Raw genomic sequence first — 16,783 nt, forward strand, 5'->3', positions numbered from 1 at the left:
ATGCATTCTAAGTAATAACCATTTATACCCAACTGTAAATGTATGCAATACATTATAAAAGCCTAAAGACACGTTCTTTTGTCTGGATTGCTTACAAGCTACCAGTTATAAATATTCTAATGAGGTTTTTATACCTCTACTGTCAGTGTGGTACTGGAGTGCCTTTCTATTAGTGCATTAAGCTACATGACTAGCATTTTTCTGTCTTTCTGTCCCCAGGTGGGAAATTGCATGTATTTAAAAATAATTAATATTTTATTTTTTTTATCTGTGATGTGCACACACTTTTGCTAGCAAACGCAGACAGAATAATATCTATCACATTTTACTGCGTTGAATTTAAAGCAGCAGACAAGACTGTTACATTAAAATAAGTAAATTCATGTGGTGAACTAGGAGAACAACAAGAAATATCTTGAGGAATATGTTTCCCACCCTTAGCAGCAAACAGTTTTCATTATCCATGTTCCAGARTAACCACAGATGAGCATTTTGGATTTGAATTTTCAGAAATGCACAGTATCTGTGCATACCTAACTTTGCTTTAACTGGGAGCTTTATCACAGCAACGGGAGCAGAGTCAGGCCACGGCTTCGTGCATCTGCAAACTCCAGGCTCTGAGGAGAGTGTGAGAGCACAGCACAGAGCCCACAAGTCCCTGTCTGGCTGCTCAGGGACCTAATTAATCTGCCCCAGTTCCATCCCAACCTGATGCAGTTCTTTGTTCGCCTCCATGTGCGCGAACTGCAAATTTCTTCACGCCACACCAARTTTAGTCACCAAAAAAAGTCGGGTRTTTCTCACAGGCAATTACTCTCAACTTTACCACTTTCCAGTTTGTGGATGGAAACTGGAGCATTTGAAATGAGACAATACTTACATTACTTTCCACAAAGAACACMTGTCAGTTACCCAAAGAAATTCCGTGGCTGTATTTTGTCACGCTATTTTGTGTATTACACTCACTATTCATGATGCTACTTCCCTATTAAAATCCCTTACTTCCCTTTTCATTCCCAAGGTGTAACCATTCACAGATTTCAAATCTCACATGTCGAATATGTATTTKAGTCAGGTTTAACAGGAAAATTTTGATACTCCCAAGTGCTTTTTCTGCTGGGAACATAACATAAACAGCATTTTACTAAAGATGCTTGTAACGTAAATTTGGATTAGATCTGTACAACTTTCCTGACAGTGCAAGGAAAGCATGGAAACACATATTCAGTTTTGAAACATCAGTGCAGTTTGAAAGGTCAGTGTAGTTGTCAGGGCAGCTTTCAAAGGTCAGTGCAGTTGTCAAACCACGGGTTCTTCCAATGTTTTTCCATCATTTCCTTGGGAACCAGACTCCCAAAAACAGACTGTACAACCCACAGGCCAGGGAGACATTGTACTATTACACAGGAAACTACTCTACCATTCAGCTAACCTGCCTAGATTCCTATAAATGGTAAATAAAAATTTATTCCTGCTTATTTTTTTATGCTGATATCTTCCTTTTTCTCTTTTTTTTTAAATAGAGGAAAAAAATCTTCAGAGCAAAGGATCACAAATTCTGCAGTTGGAAGATATGAAGAGCTCTATTAAGAGAAGAGAGTTTTAAAAAGAATGATGTGAATTATGCAGCAGCCTGACTTTCAGAGTGCACTGCATTACTGTACACAACCCATTTCTGCACTGGAGTACACATCCCCACAGCCCCATCCCCAAAACCCAGCACTCACTTCAAAACTACCTCTCTACAATCTAACTTCACTAATTTATGTTTATGTAGTCCAGAATGACAAAGTTTCGAACCGCATTTCTCCCTCACACACCAGGACCTGTTCACAGAGCTGTATTTTTCATTTTTAATATCAAGAAGTCTGTTATTATCATTCAAATATCTTCATTGTTATGATGCTATCATGACTAGCACTCTTCCAGAGAACTTCTAAGTTTAGAAAGACTGCTGAGATAGATTTTCTTATGGATGTTTATCTTCACTTCCCCTATATCTATACTACCATGAAATTATCTTCCTTTTGTACCCCACTGTGCTCCACCCCACCTTCACAAGGATCCCTGTGACTTTTCCACTGGCCAAGAGACAGTACATGCAGTCACCAGACAAATATTTTCATTCTGTGACCTGCTGCCTGCAACCAACCACAGTATATAACAGCTGGGTTTTTTCTGTTTTTTTTTTTCTCAGAGCATGAGGAGAACAAATGTGTGACTTTTTGCTCTTTCATCAAATCTTTGGGTTTTCAAGAAACTTGAAATTTCAAAATTCCTGCCTTTGTTTCAAACTAGATGAAGCTGAACAGCTGGTTCAAAAGCTGCTGGGAAGGGATTTCACCTCTGCCCTCAAAAAGAAATACAGGAATTATTCAATGGTCCACTAGCAAGTRAAGGCAGCAATAGTGTAGCACCTTTCCAGGAGAGGAAACCAGGAGAATCTCACCATTATTCATAATGGGGTCAGAATATTGAGGTCAGAGTAACGTATGTTCAGAATTATCTCTGTTTCAAAGATCAGAGATCACCCAGTCCTGTCAYTCTCCCAATAATTAATAGTGCAGAGAACTAGGACAGCACACCCTTCAGTGTTAAAACTATTATCTTCTTGAGTAATTTATACTTGTGAGCTTTAAATTCTGTTAGGACACCTATTWTGGATTGCAAGGTAATCAAGAAGTGAAAGGGAATATCCAATCACCATCKTGTTTTATTTCTAATCTCAGAAATAGATTTAAGTCTAAACACACACTGTCTATGTACTCAGCTGTGCCAGCTAGAATATGAAAATAATCACAAATCTGATATCAAGGTTTTGTCCAGAGCAACAGTGGGAATGGCATGGTGGGGGTTTTTGACTCATTTCTCTCATTTCTCACAGTAAATCACTGTGGCACAGGGACACCAAGACATTCACATATCAAAACTCCACTCACTCACAAAAGCTTGAGGGAAAGACAAAAAGCAATGGAATAAAGATACACTCCAAGTGACACTGTTCATCCGGCTTTTAAAAAGTTTATGCCTTCCTGAAGTGTACAACATATTGTTGGCCTGGTGTATAGAGGTTTTGAGAAGAAAAATAGACTTGGAAAGTCCAGATATGCAAAGCACAATCATATTTTGGCAAAATCTTCAACAAATAAGGATAAAATTAACAAACTGCTCAAGAGTTTTAGGCTGTGTTAACATCACTGGACCTAATCCAAATCCTGATGAAGAAAAAGCACATTTTGAACTGAACATAAACCAGTTTGAACATGATCAATCCTTGGCTGACTGTGTATAGGTCTCTATCACAATTACTTAACCACAAATGCTTCAACCATACAACACCAGCAAATTAAACTGACATTTGTCTGACTGATTGTCTACAATTGAAATTCTCTAAAGATTGATGCTACAGCATCAGGTGAAATATTTCTGTTTGCAGTATTAGTGGACAGACACYGTCTCATCAGCAGCTCTCACCACATTATACCAGGGAGGAAAAATTCTTAGRTGGAGGAAGTCACAGTGAAAAAATAAATGGAATGCCTAAAATTAGCCTTGTATGTCAGAAGTTAACAGTAGCAAATATTATTTTTAAATTCACATTTTTGCAAAGCATTATTTCTAAATTGCCAAGAGGAAATGGGTGCAATTTGACCGAATTACCACAAGGACTGGTGGAACTTTAGGCATTCTTACATCTACTAGATGGCTGGAAAATATCCCTAAAGTACTTGAGAATCTGGGGGGAAAAGGGTGTTTTTATCTTGTTTCACACAAATACAGACAGACTCATTGGTGATTCCAAGAAGGTCTCTGAGTCTGAATCAGCTGCACATTGATGGTGTTTATTCCAGGCCACTGGCGAGCCCTGGAATGCTGTCTGCCCACCCCTGACTGGGAGCACGAGACCTGTGACTGCTTGATGATTGCTCATCACTCATTTAGCCACTCTCCATGCATACAGTATGTTTTGAGATGATTTTGTACWCTTCCAGCTGCTCAATCAAAATTCTTTGCCCTCCCAAACCCCCTTTTGCCATAAAAAAAAATTCTCCCTTACATCAACTGCACTCTTAGACCTCTCAGCCCAAACTGTAATCTCATCAAAAAGGTGTCATATCAGCTTTGCAGTGCCTGCCTTCCACGAGTCTAACAGTTATTATTACCCTTATTTCATTCTTTATAATTGAGCCCTGCATCAGCCGTGCCATTATTTTGCCTAAGATGCACGTCAGCCTGACAGCCCTGTAATTGCCACTGAAACCTCTTTCACCCTTTCAAAATATCGGCTCCACAATAGATTTYCTCTCATCTTCTGGATTTTTCCAGTGCCACTTTCACTGAAAAGCAAAGGCAGTGTTCCTCTGGGACAACTTTTTCTGTAACATTTGGACATACTGTAAAGAAATGCTGATTTTAAAAGGTCCAGGTTATCACATACCTATTTTCATCCTCATTAATTGTTGAAACAAGGTATTCCAGCTCCAGCTGAAATCATCTGCTCCTTTTCCAAAGAGAACCAAGAGGAGCGTTCTGGACCAACACCAGCTTTGAATTTTATGCATTAACCTGTAACAAGCCCCTCTTGGGAAAGGCAGCAAGTGAGAAAATAAGGGAGAAATAGATGAGACCCCTGCCTGGGGAGTAAAAAGGGTTTCAAGAATATCAGCCTTCTAGAACACAGAAAAGGCAAAGATATTTGCTTTCCAGAGAGAAGACTGCTAAGGAACCCTAGGGATTTGAAGGGACATCTGTATTTTGCCAGATTAAGGGGAAAAGTATCTAGGTACAAATGAAAATCCATTTAAAATGAAACCTTGAAAATCCAAAATCTTTATGTAAATAATTTCTCCCTCCCTTCATTTCTAATTATTTACAACTTTACAACTCCTCTGCTACTGCTGACCTCTACCTACTTCTGCTTAATCAATTCCCTGGAAGCACTTCTCTGTGCCTCCTAAATCCACCCAGAGGAGATCACTGAACACACTTTAGCTGGGAAACTCAGTATCTTGGCTAAAAAAAGGTGGACAGGTTAACACAGAAATCAGAAAAATAGTTGGTTAACCATGCAGCAGAAATATTTATTGACTACCTCTGTCTTTCCTTATCATTACTGACATTTCTGCCTTTTCCACMTAGTGACAAGCCAGCACAAGCATTAGTACTTATTTTCCACTTTAAAAAACTTTTCAAAGTCCTTAATTAAATGGCCATTTCTTCTTGTGTCCTTCTGTTTCCTTTACAAATGTCTTCAATTCCTAGCTTCTCATTTATATTCATTTATTCTTTGCTATCAACTTCCCTTTTTTTCCCATTTGTTTCATTATATATTAGAGCTGCTTTCTCTTCCCMAGCAAACCAGGCTAGTTTTCAGAAGCTGCAAACTTTTCATTAAAAAACACCAMTGAACTGACCCTGAAACATTTCACTCAAGACATCCTTAGTTTGATTCAATTTTTGTCAAAACCAGCAGAGGATTCAGGGAAAAAAAACCTCAGATGGGATTCCTTGGGACTGCCACAGGGCCACACACACTGTGTGTTCTTAGCTCTGGGGAAGATCCAAYGAGGAAAAAAGGAAAACAAAACCAAAAACCACACACACAACAAACAAAACTCAAACCGTACCACATTTTAAATTCTCAGTGCTTAAAAATGAAGGAATGTGACTCTCAAAGGCTGCAAAAATGCAAAATTACAAAAAAAAATAGTCTAGGGCTTAGTATACATGCTTGTCTATATTATCAGAATAAAGCTTAGTTATCCAGAGCTCACTCAATTGGCACATTCTGTATTTTTACATTTGTTCAGCCAACTCCTGAAATGTCTCAGGAAGTGCTGGTTGTCTCCCTGGCTGAGAGTGAGTGACAAGGCACACATGTAAAGGATGTCAGGGATAACAGGGAGGCCTCCCTGGGGAATGCTGCGGGGAGAGACAGCTTTGTCTCCTGGCAGTTTGTAAACAGCAATCCAGTGGGACTTGGAGGATTGGAGTCACAGTCACTTCTCTGCTGCCTGCTCTCTGTGGGGACCTGGGGAATAAACAAGTGCTTCTCATCCTGGCACTCCCCATCCAGCAGAAGACAGTCTGTTCTGAGCAGAGCTCACAAGGGACGAGCTGTATTTTGCTTTATCGACACCCCAATCGTGTGTGGCCAAACACTCATCACAGAGCAGCATTTCCACAAGATGCATTTCCACTGTGTTCCTGTTCTCTTCTCTTTTAAACAGAGTGGATGGGATTCTGAAAATAAAGCCTTTTAGGGATTTATTACCATAAACATGACTTTGACTAACTGCTTTACTGAATTATGCCTGGACACAAGAACAGGCAGTTCAACGAAAGCACTCTCACGTTGATGAGGGCAGTGTGCTTTTAATAAACTTTTTTTTTTTTTTTTTTTTTTTTTTTTTTTTTTTTTTTTTTTTTTTTTTTTTTTTTTTTTTTCTCTTATTGCATCTTTCCATCATGAGAAGAGCAGAGCAAAAATGAGCAGCAGTACATAGAGTTCTAATCAGAGTAACGTGGGTACCAGGAAAGCCTTGGAATGCAAACACTGCTGCTGTCTTTTKGTCTGGATGCCCCTAAGACAGCTCATGGGCATGAGAGAATTACATTGTCTAAAGATGCACCCAGGAATGRGCACAGTGAAAAAGTGGCACTTTCAGAAATGTCCCTGCATGCTGAGTTTGTGTGAGAGGCCAAAGCCAGCAGGTGGCACTCAGAAACGTGCCAGAGCCTGGATGCGAGCAGCACTTTCTGCACCACACAGCTGATCTTTCTCAGCAGCACCTGGTCTACAAAACACCATGGAAAATAAATTCCTATTATGCAGAGAGTTTGACTTTTAACCCAAAATCAGAGAAACGTCTATGAACTCTTTGTCCCAAGTGCAATAACTGTGTCAGTGCCGTCTCTAAGGCCACACTCACACAACCCAACCAGGAAAATTCATGTTCCCTCACTCCATTTTCTCCTTCTCTTTACAGCAGTGTGCTTGCTTGTACAAAGAGCATTTCCATGCTTGATTGCATTTCTTAGTCTCACGAGAGGGCAGGAATTTTATCAGTCTCCTGTAACAGGTATGGGATTGGAATCTTTTTTTCCACTGCCTTCAGTGTTCAGCAGTGAAACACCTGAACCCCTGCAGGCGATTGTGCCAATTCACTGAAGATGGTGATTAGTTTTCCAACATTTTTGCTGCTTTCCCTGCCTTTTCTTTCAACTTGTAGCCATTTGCTCCAATTAGCACTTGTACAAACCCAAAATTAAATCCTGTTTCAAAGTTTGCCTGAGTTGGCAGAGATTTRCCGCTGTTTTGCTCATGATTAAACCAAGGTTGTTTCAGTTTGTGAAAAGACATCACCAGCCTCGTCTGTCTTTAAATAACAAGAAGTCAGTGCTGCCTGTCATTCCTAGAAAGACACCGAATCCACGTCTGCCACTTTTAAGCACAGCTCTCATTATTTATTCTCTTTCTTCTACAATGCCTGTTATCAAAATAGATCTCCTTTCATATTTCACTCTTTTTTTTTAAATTTTAAAACTCAACATTTACAGGTTGGGTTTGTTTGTTTGTTTTTTTTTTCCTCCCCTAATCAAACTTTCTTGGGGCTGGGAAAAAAACCAACCTAAAAAATTTGCAAGATTTGATCCCATTGCTAAAATTTGTTCCTACACTTTTATCTTTTTTTCCAAGGCTGTGCCCTACAATTTACAGAGGGCCCTGTATGTGGGTCATTAAGAACAAAGCCCATACTTAACATTCTTTCTAAAAGATTGACCATAGGGTTGATTCAAGCAGACTCTCCAAAGTGGCAAGACAGGCAAGCCAGCCAAAAAAGTCAAAAAGGAATAAAGTTTAAAAAGAAATCTTTGCATCTCTTTTATGTCTTTTTGGTTTTTTTTTTCTTTTTTAAACATGACCCGTGTTCATCCAGTATCAGGGCATAATCAGCACAAAAAAAAAGTCCAAAATAACCAAATCTCTTCCCACCACAAAGAATTCCAACAAGAATAAAACTCTTCATTCAGATTTATGCAGAAAATAGTTTGTGAGATAGAACTATCAGCTCAGAAGTACTTCGAGAGGTAATGCATTGCTCCACGAGCCTCCCAACCCCAGTGTTGTTGAAAGTGTCTCCTGATAAGAGGGGGAAATGCTCCATGCTCAGATTTAATTTCTTAAGAGCTACAAACCCGTATTTTGTTCCCTCTGAATGACCAGATGGGATATTTCAGAGGTATTTTTTTCGTTTCCTTGCAGGAGGAGGGATAAATACAGCAAATATGGTTAAATTGACTCTGTTCTCTTGCTTTTATTAAAACAATTACACTGTGTATTTATCCAGAGAAGCCTAGGGGATTTTTAAAAAAAATTCTATTTTTTTTAATTATTATTATTATTATTAATTCCAATTCCAACTCAAATGAAAAAGCAAATAAATCTAATTGTAATTAGGAATCTATTAGCTCATCTTATGAAGTGCAGACTATTTATAGGTGAGCCAGACCCAAATTTTACAGTCCTGATTAAATTAGTCTCAAAAGTGAGAGGATCATTTTCTTCATCACTGAGTCAGGGATCTGGCACAACACTTGGATTTCAAAGGCAATACTCAGAAATTGTCAGCTTGCACAGAATTGTCACGTACTTCAGACTTTATGTTTTGCAAGTTTCGTCTTAAAAAATATTACTGCCCCAATTACTCTGCTCCTCTCATCTCACATAAAATTTTGGTTTCATTAAAGATGAAACAAATGAGYTTTTGAAATATTTATTTTTATTGTAAAAGAGAACAAAGCCACTTTTGTATTTCCTCTTTCCCATACTTTCAAGGTGGCATATTCTTTCAGGGAGATATTATTCATGTTACCGTTAGATTACATACTTTGCTTATAGCTAAAAATGAAATATTAAATAAAAGTGAGATGCATTTTAAACATTTATTAGAAATTACACACCTACTGTACACTGGTGGCAGGGAGGACTCTACATTGATGTGACTGTTTTAATCAATTCCACCTGGCTTAATTACACAACCTTTYTTCTTCTCTTTTACAAGTGAATGGTAAATCTTCAAAAATTCTGCCTTTTCTCTAAGATTGAAAATAAACCCACTGTACACTAGAGAATTCAGAATGGCACATTATTACTGATTTATAGAGAACACATTGTAGCTAGTTGGGAATTTTTCTAATGGTAATAGGGCCATTCCTGTGGGGGGGAAAAAAAAAAAAAAAAAAAAAAAAAAAAAAAAAAAAAAAAACAAACAAACAAAAAAAACCCCTCAGGTTCCTGCATTTAAATATTCAAATTTCAAAAATCCTAATCTTTGACACCTTTCAAAATACAAACACATAGAATTATCCATCTACATGAAACACTTTCACATGAAAATAAAACTATTTGCTTGCATCCATCCTCCTTCCTGACTGGAATACAGAATGATAGAAATGCATCCTGTTCCTTACTGTCGTTAACAGAGTTAAGTGTCCACAAAGAAAAAAACCTTTGAGCAGACACTTACCAAGGCACATGGATATTTTCAGACTTTGCTAAGCAGCATGTTTTCACTGTTGTGACAGTTGCTGGAAGTCTGGCTTCACTTTTTTTTATAGCAACTGTCCTGATCAGAGAAGTAGGGRACCAGCATAATCAGAAATGTTGGTGTAGTAACTTTTAGTAGRAGGTTGGGAATCATAATGAGGGAGAATTTTTTTTTCCCCCGATTGGAAATAGTTACAAGTGCTTTTATATAGGCTTACAGAAGTCTAAATGGAAAGCATTTTCAAGAGTTATGGAAGGTTTAAGGCAGTTTGTCTTTGCTAAGTTGTGAGTTTGGGTTTGTTTTTTTTTTTTCAGACAGACCCAGTAAATGACATGAGTGTCAGAATATATTTGCACAGGCTGCAGCTGTACATAAGATGTTGACATTTGRAAAAATATTGTTTCTTTTAATCAGATTTTTATCAAAGGAGTGGAGCCCTTCATTCTAAGATGAGTGACTATAATTAGACAGTTCCCCAACCAAATCCTCCCACTCTCCCAGCTTTTGATACCACTGTAAGTTATTTACTCATAGAATAAGCCYTGCACCAAGCTAATGAGATGCACAATAAATGCATCATTAATTTATGCCAGATACCATTCTGCTCCTTCCACATCTAGCATCGTTATCCTCCCACAGCACTCAAGCTAATTCTAATTGGCASTTTCCATCAGCAAATTAAAAAACAATATACTCTGGCCCATAGTGATGAGAAATAAAGAGAATAAAACAATATGTTCTAAGAGAACACCACACTTTGTTATCTTTATGGTGCAGAATGAAAGACAAATTAGCTAAAGAATGCTGTGCAAGTCTTTCTATTGCTTTTATGATAATAAGAAGATACTCTTTATTTGTTTTGATTGGATGGTACAAACTCGTTGTCCTGCTACAAATTATTGATATGGCTGGAAGTCAGCACTGCCTGATTTAATACTTACAGGTGTTTCCTTCTGATAGTTTACATTTACAATTTAAATTGCATTTGGAAAGCTTAAACKACTAATCCTCAACTTGTAGGCACACTCCTCTATGGAAAATATAAATCCAGTGTCAAACACCTTTTCTTTTGTTAAATACACTATTGGTAAAGAATTTTTTACTTGTCCTGTGGCGAGAAAATTGTAAAGTTTTGGGGGAAACTGAGGCAGAGCCAGACTGAGGGCCAGGCTGGGCCTGTATCAGCATTTATATAACAGCATAATATGTCTTATTTCTAACTGGGGTTTATTTTGATTACTGATGAAAAGCAGTTGCCTTTTAGGTGAAATAATCACCACCTCTCTACAGAAAATTAAAACTTCAGCCTGTATTGCCTAACTCCAGGARAAGAATTAGAAAATCTTTCACATGAGCCACTCCAGCCTCCCCACCCTTCTGAAATCAAACTAAAACAGCAGCTCAAACTCATTTTGCACACAGCTTTTCAGATGCCTTCTACAAATGAGTGTCCCCCCTTTCTTTGCTCTGCTCAATTCCCCTTCTAAACTCCTCTGGCACTGCTCAGGCTCTGAACCTGACACAGGCAGTGGCACATTTGCCAGGCTTAGGGAGCTGCTTGCCCCCTCTGTGCTCAATTTCATCTCAAGCTGGAACCGTGGCAGAAACTTTTCTGTGCAGTGCTTTGAGGGCTAATGCTRGAAATCAACTCAGAGTTCAAGCAACCATCAGTATTTTCAGCTGGATCTTAGCTGACAAAAATATTAACTGTATTGGTGTTTGAGTTATGGCTTTAAACTGAAAGAGAGTAGGTTTAGATCAGCTATTAGGAAAAAAAAATCTTCGGTGTGAGGGTTGTGAGGCCCTGGAACAGATTGCCAAGAGAATATTCAGATGTCCAATCCCTGGAACTGCCCAAGGCCAGGCTGGACAGGGCTCTGAGATTCCTGGTCCAACAAAAGGGGTCCCTGCCCATGGCAGGGGGTTGGAACTAAATGGTCCTTAAGGTCCCTTCCAACCCAAATCTCTCCATGATTCTGTGATGTTGTTTCTATTCAATTGTCTCCTACAAGCCATACACTCACAAGGCAATTTTARTGTTCTTCCTCCTGTTCTCTCATGCCTTKTGAGTACTAATCAGTCCTCTTACTTCAGTTTCCATTCCACATCTATATTTGTGCAAGTTCCCCTTCCTCAGGCACAAAGATAAACAATGCAGTTTTATAATTAACATGATATTTTTGTAACATTTTTCTAAGCAGTCATAAATAAGCAATATACATGAAAACACAGTTTTCACAGCTGACAGTACCTGATATTTTCTCATAATGCTGTTTATTATCATTATTAACTGTGCCTCTGACCAAGAAAAAGAGTTACACCGACACGTGAGCTTATCCAGCTCCAGCAGATTAACTMCACAACAGCAGCAGGATGCCACTCAGAGGAAAAAATGCCATTTCTTAAAAAATAGAKGATGAACTGGTGAGGAGTCTGCAGCTCCCAAACCACACTTGGAGCAGCCACAGGCCTTGATTCTTTTGTCAGAGCGTATCAAAGGAAAGGAGCTTCAGAGGGGAAGAGCACTCTGAAGGTTTGCAGAGACARCAGGTGGTCATTTCAGGTTACCATGTTAAAAGGGACTATTGTGCAGTGTGTATTCACTTTAAGCACCCAATTAATATTTTTAAGAGATTCTTGAGCACTTGTTATGATTTTATTATTTTTCACTTTTATTGTTTTAATGCCCTCTGGGAACCTTGAAAATCCAATGTCTTTTCCTATTAATTTTGTCCTTTTCTATTTGGCACTCTCATTTATCTGAGTTTCTTAGCAAGCCTCAAATTAACTCTTTTTTCTTTCCCTGACCCTTCCTCATTTGGAGAGTCTCTCTTGCTTCACAGGCAGAAGATGCAATATCTTACAGCAGACAACAGAATACAAAATTCAAAGACTTCATCCTCAATTCCCAGAGCAAGACCAGGAGCTGAAGAACCACTTTAAAATATTAACAGCAACAGTATATCAGCAGCCATGAAAAATAAATAAATAAATAAATAAATAAAGGAATAAATGCTTTCTGGTTTCGGATAGTTTGGGTCCAGACATCCTAGCATGAAAATTTAGATTGTCAACTTAATACACATCAGAGCACACAAAGTCAGTAGAGGCTGATAGATGGACTCATACACAGAATTAAGGTAGGAATAGCAAAACCAGAGCCACAGTCCATGAAATACCTAACTCAGAACCTGCTTTACGTGAAGGGCCCCAAAACCAGAGCACATTCCATTGAGGATTTCCCAGCGATGTTCTCTTACAAGTTTCTACTCTTTCCTAATTTGACAGAAGCTCTTTGTGGCCTCAGAACTGCCTCACTTTAAAGGAATTGACTCTTCTAAGGGGGAGCAGTGTGACAGCAATCCCACCTTTGCCTACAAGGGGCCAATCCCATTGTCCTTCACTGTGCAGTTCAAACATTCCAGGTTGGGTGCTTGGGGAAAGGATCTGCAGGTTCCTGCTTTGGCAAACGTGGCAAAGCTCTCCCAGCAGTCCATGAAGAAGGTAATTCAAAGCAAAAAGCAAAGAGGCTCTGAAGTGTAATCAGAACAAGGCTCTCCCTGCTGATAGTGACAGAAGCTTAGCTAGATAATTTTCCTGGCTAAATTAAATGTGTACAGTAAAGAGCTGATGGCAAGTGATACAAGCCTTTGTCCTGAAATGCAAGGAGAGGGTGAAAAGAGCATTTAGTAATATTTCATTCAGTGCAGGTCCTCTTCTCTGGGCTGGCTCTGAGTGCTGAATGTAAATTACCCAAATGCTGCTGTGTGCAGAGGGTGGATGCCCACAGCCCTTCTGCAGAGATGCTTGAGCTACGTCAGTCACCGTGTCACTCGTGCTGTCCCTTTTCTCTGACTATTGCATCCTTTTCCACAAAGTGGATCAGCTTCAAGGGCAAAGTTAAGCAGGGTTTGCTGAGATTGCAGCCCCAGACTGATTGTTTTTAATGTTTTTGGAAGATATCTGTATGTAGAGCATTGTACAGAACTTAATTTTTGCCCTTCCACTGGTAAAAAAAGAAAGTTCTGCTGCAGAAATGTGTTGGCCTTTAGGAATAACCCACSCTTCCAAAAAGTGAAGATTGGACAGAAACTTTCATACAAATTTAAGCCAGCAGAATTCAAACAGAAACATGTGGGGAAAGAAGCCAGAAATGATGGTGTTACCCAACAACAGAAACTGAATTTCAGCCTGTGGCCTTCAGTCCCTACTGCTCTCTTTCCTTGCTCTTATTTTTCAAATGATGGCTATCCAATCCTAAATGGATTACTCCAAAAATTCTGCTTACAGAATTACAGGTCTCTTAGTTATCCTGGTTTTCTCTGGCTCCTGGGATCATATTTCATTAGCCAACATATTGCTTCACCCACGCTGCTTGAAATCACAGCTGGGAGAGCGGCGATGTTAGCAGGAGTAAGTTTTTACCGTGAAAAATGCAATAAAACGAGATTTTTCTTTGTTCCTCCATTCAAATGGACACTTGAGAGCATTGACTTTCACTTAAAAATGAAACAAAGCCTTCATCGATGGTGGAGCTAATGGAGCTCCCGTTCTTTCACTGGAGATGGTATTTTTTTTGGTTTTTTCTCTTTCCATTCCATTTACCAGTTCTTTCTGATCTGATTTGAATTGTCCATTTAGGTTCAAAAATTATCTGAGAAAGTGGAGAACAGACAGAGGTCTTAAATCATCCTTTCCCTAAGAAACGAAGTAAAAATAAACTTTTATAGATATGAAAAAAATAGTTTGAAATATGACTACGTGTACACTTGCTTAAAAGGGCAACAACTCAAGTCTTTATATATTTGAATTCTGCATTTARGCAAGAGAAGGCTTATTAAAGAGATTGTGGAAAGGGCAATGCAAAATATAAAACAGGAACTGTGTAAAATCTGCCTGACCATTTTGCCTTGCCAGCAGCTTTACCGTGCTCCGAGAAGGATTCCAAAGCAGCTRCTGCTTTCAGGAGCTAGGCAGTAAGAGGGTTTCTCATAAATCTGGCTTATGCCTTCTTGCTCAGAAAAAGCTTAAATTTCTATGCAGGTAGTATTCTGCTCTGTATGATGCTCTTTCAGCACAAAAGAGTACAAAACTCAGACTCTAAAAGCTTTAAGATTCACTACCCTTGCTTCTCTTCTTAACTAGCACCCTTTTCACAAAGATCCAATTACTCCTGTCATCTTGTTTGCAGACATCAGCTCAAGAAATAGCAGGATGGACACACTTCCTTGTGATTTGTGTAACCAACATGAATAACTAACTCTGAAAATYATACTCAGAGGAGGGCTTACAAAATTCCACAAGCTTAATGYGGTTGTAAGGTTATTTGATGAACTACATAAAACACACATGGTCGTATAAAAAAATCATTAGCAGGTCATGGATAATTCACAGGTAGAGAAAATTATTAAATCCCAAAGTGTTTATTTACAATGAATGTCCATGACCCATCCTGTTCAGGACATGTGTGTTGCAGAAGCCAAATATATTGGGTTTTTTTGAACACTTCATAGATATTTGTATATTCTATTCCAACTATTCTACAGATTAGATTAAGAAAAATATGTCAACAATCTGCTTCTGAAAAAATCCAGCAGTTAGAGTAATTTGTAATCCAAGACCTGAAAATCCCTCAGATTTACTTTAAACCTTTTGAGTGAGCTATGGAATACCAAACCTGTATGTTCCATACTCATATTGGAGAAATTCCCTGGGTGTTTCAGAACAGCAGTTTAGAGGAGCTCATTAAATCCTTCTGAGGTTGTTTGGGATCCTGTTCCATGTGTGAGCTCTGATTGATTTCAGTGGAGCTCCTGTGACATTGTCTGCTGTGAACTCTTATTTCTCCCTCATTTAAAATCCTCATTGCTGGGTTTGGCCATTTCATTTTACTATTGATCCAAATCATGACAATATTAGAGCTAACATGCCCAGAGTAAATCTATGAGATGAGAGAGACTACAAATCAGAATGCTAATGATAAAGATGGCCATTCACAAAGAGAAAGCTTAATTTTTTTTTGTTAGACTGCTAGGTATAAAGAAATCTAATCAATAAATGACACTTAATCTTTCTTAGCTCTAATATACCATATATAATCTTATTTGTCTGCACTGTTTTTACAGAAACCTCCTTGCAATGTAAGATTAATTCTATTTAATAATTGAAATTACTTAAAAGCAAAATTGACTACTTACAGGTACAAGCACTGATTATGTTAATTTAAATTATAAATGCTTTTTCTGCAGTGCAATCATGTATTTTTAAGTCTTTTAGACAACCGTGCTCCAAGCACATTTAGAATGCGAATGGATAACTTTCATATGTTACTAAGTTCCCAGTTTATTTTTTTTTCTTTTCACTTTTTTTTTAATTGAAATTTATCTTTTATTCATTACCTAATCCTCTTTACATAGAAATATATGTGACTATAAAAAAAAAAAATCAGTGATTACTAGCTTCATCTTTTTGATTGTTTAGCAATTTCATGCAGAACAATTTTTTTTTTCCTAAATCACAGATTTCCAAATTTTGCTTGGTCTGTGTGTCACTCACACCCAAATTGGGACACATAAATACATGCAGGCCTGATTCTGTAAAAATACTTATAGAAGTAAGATGGCTGTGGCATAAAAGTACCTACTTGAATGTTTGAAGCTAGGAAGGGTTTATGTGCTTTGCTGCACTTTAAAAAATTTATATTGGAGGCATTATAGCAGCCATATGCCTGCATGCTCAGATGATATCTTGTGAATAATCAAGCAGATTCCATGAGTGTGATAACAGCTCACTGAATAATCAGCTCTTGATATATCATTTACAGGCTATTTGCAATCCAATCTTCTTTTAACCCTTCATAAGGGCTCTTTAATATATTCAGGATAACCCTAATTGTTGTTTTCTGGATGCTCCAACAGTTCAAATGGGTGCCTGAGGTGCTGTGGGGCTTCAGAACTGACAGGAGAAATGGGATTTATCTCACTGTAGGCATTCATATCTAAGCTCATTGATTATTTCCTCTTTGTAGTTACTGGAAACTTGAAAAGAGGGTTGTTTTTGGGAACATAACAGCAAGTGCACTGCTAACTTGTCTTAAAAGAGACAGTGCATTAAATAAAAAAAAAAAAGTACTGATCCACAAGACAAAAAAAAAAAAAAAAAAAAAAAAAAAAAAAACCAAAAAAAAACCCCAAAAAAATAATGAACAAACAAACAAAACAAACAAAACAAAA

Source organism: Malurus melanocephalus, unplaced genomic scaffold (genome assembly GCF_030028575.1).
Source record: "Malurus melanocephalus ecotype Western Australia unplaced genomic scaffold, MMel_1.1 scaffold_192, whole genome shotgun sequence".
Taxonomy (NCBI): Eukaryota; Metazoa; Chordata; class Aves; order Passeriformes; family Maluridae; genus Malurus; species Malurus melanocephalus.